We start from the raw sequence: 7,297 nt of genomic DNA, 5'->3' as shown, positions 1-7,297 counted from the left end.
GAGGGAGGGAGGGAGGGAGGGAGGGAGGGAGGGAGGGAGGGAGGGAGGGAGGGAGGGAGGGAGGGAGGGAGGGAGGGAGGGAGGGAGGGAAAAAGTGAAACAGTGCTGCTGATGAGTCCCTCTAAACCTCAAAAGGAGGGAAAAGGTGGATTAGTTGAGGGAGGAATTATTTATCTTTGTCTGGGGGCTCGGTGTATCTGGTCAGGTTCTGCCAGGAAGAAAGACAGTGTTCTGAAGTAAAATAGATAAAACACACGTCTGCACTTCCTCATCGAGAGAGGGGGTGGCTGGGCTGGCGTTGGGGAGCGGTGTCCGATTACACAACGTTTCACATTTTAGCACCACTCTCTCTTTTTGCTTTGTCTATGTAAAACTCTCTGTTACAAAACGACATTTAAGGGTGTTTTGTCCTCTTGTCTTTGAAGATGCCTGGAAAGAGCACCACTGGCCCATGGCCTGACGCCAGCAGCCGTCTGCTACAGAGACTAGCTATATCATCAGATGTTTGTCAGTGGGAGTGGAGAAAATCCCACAGTTGACTGTGTCAGGCCGCATTACAGCAATGAAACAGAAACTGGCTCCACCTCCAGCCAATGACAGCCTCCCTCTACGTAATATATCAGATGCTTTATAACACCTGTGTCCGAGCAGGCTGAGGGTTTGATTACGCACCCCTACAGTCTCGCCCTCACAGTGAAACCCTAGCACACCTCCAGAGGCCAGGACAGTCCAAGGAGAGACCAGAGAACAGGTGGTGACCCCGCGCGGCCCAGGAGTATATTATTGACCAGGGTCCAGTGGTGGGATTGATTGCTTTATTGTATTGCCATGAACCTCAGTGGCCGGAGACCTCTGGTTAACCCTGGCCTGGTCGCAGCACCACAGTGACCCTCACCTTAGCTAAAGAGTTATGTGGCTTTGACCTGATCCCTGATTGGGAAGGGGTTGACCTGCCCAGCCAGACGCTGGCCTGAGTGGACAGCTAATGTTGCGTACTCCTCATCTCTTCTCTCTGTGTCAGGTCAGCCTGCTGGGTAATTTAGAGGCTGGGTGTTGGCCGGAGCCGCCCTGCCACAGGACTGACCATGTGCCCTGAATCCAGACCCTCTAGACCCCAGAGATGACCTGGCGCTGTTCATCATGTCAGCAGAATGGGAGAGGGATCGAGACCAGGGACAAAATGCTCATTCATCTCCACCAAATTACACCAAAAACACTGCATAATCAATACATCTTCATCACCCGTCCTCACCTCAGCCCTAATGGTCAAGCAGACGGCCGGGGCGCTCTCTTAGTGAAGGGGATTTATTATCTTTACACCAAGCCACGGTGCTAAAAAGCCCATTTATCATGAAATATGGAGGAGATGGGGTATGGAGACTCATCTTCACTGTGGCTTCACTAAACCCAGTAGAACTGAACCCCATGCCCTCTCTGCTGCATTCAAACACAGGCAAATGAGCTGCAGGCCTAGTTTTACGGGGATAGAGGCCATAGTGGCTAACCTCTCACCCCACATTCAAGGAAAGATGGGAGGCTGCACAGGGGGTGCTCCTCTTGCTTAAATACAGCCCCCATCCTTTCCCCCTTCCCTGTCTCACCCCTGACAGACAGACAGGTTCTCCTGCTATAGCTCCATACTTTTAGCTGTCAGTCCCTGCTCCTCATCAAGGGGCTCCAGACAAGCATAGCAGAAGGTTAAAACATGCACTCAACAAGCTTGGTAAACAGTTGTTTCTGCTACATGTCTCCCCCCTCTCTCTCTCTACCTTTATTCCCTACCTTTGTTGTATTTGTTAGTTTCTTCAGTGGCAGCTTCCCAAGGATTCCATCAAAGGGACGTTGAGAGAGAGAAGGATGAAGGCTTAAATGTTTGACTTACGTAGTCTTATTTTAACGATCTGAGAGACATCCGATCCCAGCTCCTCTACTGTACCTGCAAACAGCAACATGGCTCTTTCTCTCTCCCCTGTTTGCAATGCAGATGTTTAGCTGTTTTATTCTCCCTGATAAATGGGAGGCAGGGATGGCGAGAGGAGAAGGGGGCTGTTTGAAGTGGATCCTCTAGTCCTCTTCAAAGACAGATTTGAAGGCCACATCTCCTCTGTAGAGGGGGGGATCTCCTCAGAACTGGGCCTGGTTCTGGATTGGCTCTGCTTGTTGATGCTCTTTATTCAGCGTTGCTGCTTTACCAAAGGGGAACGTCCAGAGGGCCTCAGAGGGTTGAACAAAAACCTCTGTCCATAATCAGCCTTCATCAATCCCACTTCAGGCTATATATAGACCATATTTTGATCAATAAGGAGATTTCTCTGTCATCGTGTTGGAGCACGTTGTTGTCTTCTATTGTTTTCATCAGTTTCCAGATGTTGGTACAGAAGTTACATGATGGCAGAGCCTCCGAATGAAAGTGGGTGATGGAGGCCCAGCTCCCTGTAATGAAATGGCTGTGCCCAGGAAGTGTGAGTGGTGTGTCTGTGTGGAGGCCAGCCTGGATCCTGAGACAGCAGGCAGGAGGAAGGAGTCAGGAGGAAGGAGTCAGGAGGTAGGGTAGGGTGTTTTGTTTTTACAGGCACTCCCAACATACCTGCCCATAGAGGGGAATGCACCGCTGCCACGCCCACGCAACGCAACTGCAGGCGCTATCCACTGCTAATTACCAATAATCATATAGTGGTGGCAGGACAAACAGGTGTTACCTATGTGCTCTGAGTGTCAAAACACCCTCCAACCCCCCACCACATCTTTCTCTCAAAGTACAAGAACAGAACTCCAGAGCATAATGTATTAAAGAAGCACGCAATCGGCATTAAGGTGCTCTCTGTAAGAGCCTATCGTTTTTTGATGTCTCTGCAGAAAGCACCTCTCTCCCTTCCTCACTCCCTCTGTCCCAATTAACACTCAGCCCCCATTACATTGATTGGGAGGGGTGTAGTATTGGATAGGTGAGCCATGAACACATTGATCACATTGACCGGACGTGTGAACCATGAGAAATGGAAAATGTTGAGCTGGAGCTTTCTTTCCTAGCAGTAGAGTGTTGAGAACGTGCAAGCGGAGCGAATGCTGCTGCTGGTAGCCGTTGAGTGTGTGTGTGTGTAGGTGGTAGACTGGGCGTGGGTGGGTGTGTGTGTCGTTGTGACAGGCCTCAGTACGGGGGCTTTCATGTGGTTTCAGGGGGATAATAGCGTGAGGCACACGCCACTCCTTAGCTCTTTTCTACTGGGGCCTTGAGTGTGGCGGTACTCTTTGTCCCCCCACGTGCAGACCCCACCCCTCCTCAACCCTCCACCTCTCTATAACCAGTCAAAGGGCAAACTGCCACCCCACCCCCCTAAAGGTGCACCTGGCATTATAGAGTCCAGTCCAATTAGGACTCCCCAATTACAGGTCCTGGGCCAATTAGTCACCCTCTCATCTTACACTGCCCCCCTCCCCCTTGCCCTCCCCCCTCACAGCTCTAATATTAGGGCATCTGTCAGGGATGGAGCTGAACGCCCTACTAGAGAGCGGGGGTGGGGGTGGGGGTGATGTTCTTAACTGCACGGCAGGAGAAAGAATGTTCTCTGTTCCTGTGTATATTGTGTAGAGATAATGGTGGAGATGTAAATACCGGTAACAGAACATGAAACACGCTGCAGGTCCCATCGACAAACCCCAACACGCACATACATTGGAAGACAAAATGTACTCTGGGCAATTTAAGCTGTCAAGTTGTAATTTGTTGTGAGACTTAACTTGAACTTCTAGGGCAAGACAGTTGGCCTTGCAGTACTATTCACCTCTGTCACTATGTACACTGAGTGTACAAAGTATTAGGAACATCTGCTCTTTCCATGACATAGACTGACCAGGTGAATCCAGGTGAAAGCTATAATCCCTTATTGATGCCACCTGTTAAATTCACTTCCGTCAGTGTAGATGAAGAGGAGGAGACAGATTAAAGAAGGATTTTTAAGCCTTAAGACATGGATTGTGTCTGTGTACCATTCAGAGGGTGAATGGGCAAGACAAAAGATTTAAGTGCCTTTGAACAGGGTATGATAGTAGGATCCAGGCGCATCGGATCGTGTCAAGAACTGCAACGCAGCTTGGTTTTTAATGCTCAACAGTTTCCTGTGTGTATCAAGAATGGTCCACACCCAAAGGACAACCAGCCAACTTGACAACTGTGCAGAGCATTCGAGTCAACATGGACCAGCATCCCTGTAGAATGCTTTCGACACCTTGTAGAGTTCATGCCCCGATTAATTGAGGCGGTTCTGAGGGCAAAAGGGGGTTCAACTCAATATTAGGAAGGTGTTCCTAATGTTTTATACACTCTGTGCATGTATGTGTACATTTGTCACTGTTGTGTGTGTGTGTGTGTGTGTGTGTGTGTGTGCGTGCGTGCGTGCGTGCGTGCGTGTGTGTGTGTGTGGTAGCACTGTATTGTATGTTCGTACTCGTGGCCCCTTGCCAGTTTCTTGCTGGCAGTTGTAGTGTCTCCTGCCTATGCCCAGTACACTGGCACTCCTGCCTGAGTGGAAACTCACAGCTCCAGAGAGGGATTTCATTCACAATATGGCACTATATCTGGCTGCTCACCCTGACCACACACACTCACACACACACACACACACACACACACACACACACACACACACACACACACACACACACACACACACACACACACACACACACACACACACACACACACACACACACACAGAGAGAGCGTGAGTAGTGGAGACCTGGCAGCTGTGCTGTCCTCTGCTCTATGTGTGACATATTATCTCATCGTATGGGGGATTGAGTAGAGCAGTCCAAAGGCCCGGGGTTAAGATTCAGAGTGCTTTGGTTGTGATCTCTCAGCCTGGTGTTTCCTTTAGTATTCAGATAGACTCTCCCCAGAGCTAGAGCTTGTTTATCTTGTTAGCCGGCATGCTCTTTCAATGTCAAAACAATGACATCATTAATTAAACGTATATTAAATGCACCGTTTTCAAGGTACAGTAGGCAGTGCTGATTCTACTGCTTCTGAGCACCAGTCCCCCCAGTTTCTGCCCTGCATTTCTTACATGGGGAGTTATGTGAGTAAATGTAGTCAGTACTCTGTGATATTTTAGTTTAGTTTAGTTTTTAGCCGTACTCCCTCTGTGCTGCTCGGAAGTGAGCATGGGTCATCTCTGCTGTGTGGCGTCTCTGGTCACTGATCTGATGCCCATCTTCTTCTGTCGTAATTGTGTGTGTGTGTGTGTGTGTGTGTGTGTGTGTGTGTGTGTGTGTGTGTGTGTGTGTGTGTGTGTGTGTGTGTGTGTGTGTGTGTGTGTGTGTGTGTGTGTGTGTGTGTGTGTGTGTGTGTGTGTGTGTGTGCGTGTGTGCGTGCGTGCGCATGTGCGTGTACCCATATGTACATATGAGATATGTCAACATTGCAAATACCTTAGTTTGCTCACTCTGGCCGCACAATAAAGAAGAACTTCAGCCAAACTGCCTGCATGTACACAGAACAGCCACCCCCACCTGGAGTGACTGAGTGAGTGAGTGAGTGAGTGAGTGAGTGAGTGAGTGAGTGAGTGAGTGAGTGAGTGAGTGAGTGAGTGAGCGAGCAGGCCTGTTTGGTAACAGAACCAACGGTCACCAACCCCCACGGATAGAGTTAGCCTAGCTAGAGCAGCGCTACAGTTAGCCTAGCTAGAGCAGCACTACAGTTAGCCTAGCTATGGCTTACTCCAACCTGATCCTGTTTCCCTGGGAGCTGTTCCATCAGCTGGTTCTGGGTTGATGGACAGCTGTTTATCTGAGCTTGGTGAATGGGGCCAGTACTCTCTCTCTCTCTCTCTGACTTTACTTGGTGTACCTCTGCCAACGATAACTGTGAGGGCGTGGTCTGATTTGTCTGTTTGCTCTAAACATGTTCGTTGTTGGCATGTTTCCTTTAATGTAGGTGTGTTAGTGTTACTCCATTCCCTCCTTGGCCTGTGAGCAAGACCCTGGGAGACCCTGGGTAATGAAGGAGACCCTGGGAGACCCTGGGTGATGAGGGAGACCCTGGGAGACCCTGGGTGATGAGGGAGCCCCTGGGTTATGAAGTGTGTGTGTGTGTGTGTGTGTGTGTGTGTGTGTGTGTGTGTGTGTGTGTGTGTGTGTGTGTGAGAGAGAGAGAGAGAGAGTGAGAGAAAGCGAGAAGCACAGTAAGCCTTCAGGCCTCTCCCCATGTCTCCCTCTCCCTGAGAGATGCATCTTTCATTGGTTTGTAGCCCCTGATCCTGCAGCTAATTACTCAGCAATGTAAATTACAGTAGGGCTGAGCTGAGCCCTGGCCCCTACTGGCCCTGTCCATCAGCTCCTTCTCTCCTCTCTTTTCCCCTCCCAGCTCTCCTCTCCTCCCATCCCTCCACCCTCCCCTGTAGCTCCCAGCTAAACAGAACAAGCCACATCTTAGTATACACCCCTCTCTGAGGGAACCCGGGAATAAATCCCTAGCAGATGATATTTTCTTTACTCTCTCTCTCTCTCCTTCTCTTTCTCACTCTCCCTCTCTCCATCTGAACTGCTTACACCCTGCACCGCATGTGAAGTTCAGAGTGAAAACATCTTTGGTTAATATTTAACTGCTAGGTCCTGGGGTAGATGGGTGGAGAGCGGAGAACTAGGCTAGTTGGACACACACACACACACACAAACGCACCCACAGCGGCTCAGTGAAAATGTGTGTCTGTTCTCTGAGGAATGTGTGGGTTCTCTTCCAGCCTTTGACCTTCAGACCCCAGGCTGACACGTGACTGAGATTCTTCAGCTCTGTAGAGGGCACACAGACACAACACACACACGCACTTTTATCTAGCCTGTCTGAAATAGAAGACAGTCACTCGGGAGCAGTAGTAATATCCTGCACTGTTCCCACAGCCCTCCCCAATGAGATAAGACTCAAACCACGAACAAATAAAGATCATTGAATTGGCTATAGGTGGACGACCAGTGACTGTTCTAAGATGGTGCTGGGGCTGTAGTTCTCCCTGTGGAGCGTGGGTGCTGTAGTGTTTCTCTCCTCGGCTCGGCTAGCTGCGCTCGGCGGGCCGCCCAGCTGGGAGCCAGATGTGGCAGGCCTGTCATGTGGTGCTGGAAGGCAGGAGATAAGAGAGGCAGGGCCCGGTCTCTGGTTCGGGTCTGCTCCGCAGCGGTTCAACTAGATGTTGCGGTCGGTACGATCTGAACTTTGACAGGTTGTGTCATGCTTAATGCCTCACTTCCCAAACACAGCTCAGTAGGGCTGATTTATATCTAACAGGTGCTGCAGTGGGCAGGCAGT

The sequence above is a fragment of the Oncorhynchus masou genome, chromosome 1 (assembly GCF_036934945.1).
Source record: "Oncorhynchus masou masou isolate Uvic2021 chromosome 1, UVic_Omas_1.1, whole genome shotgun sequence".
Lineage (NCBI taxonomy): Eukaryota > Metazoa > Chordata > Actinopteri > Salmoniformes > Salmonidae > Oncorhynchus > Oncorhynchus masou.
This window is presented reverse-complemented; position numbering follows the sequence as displayed.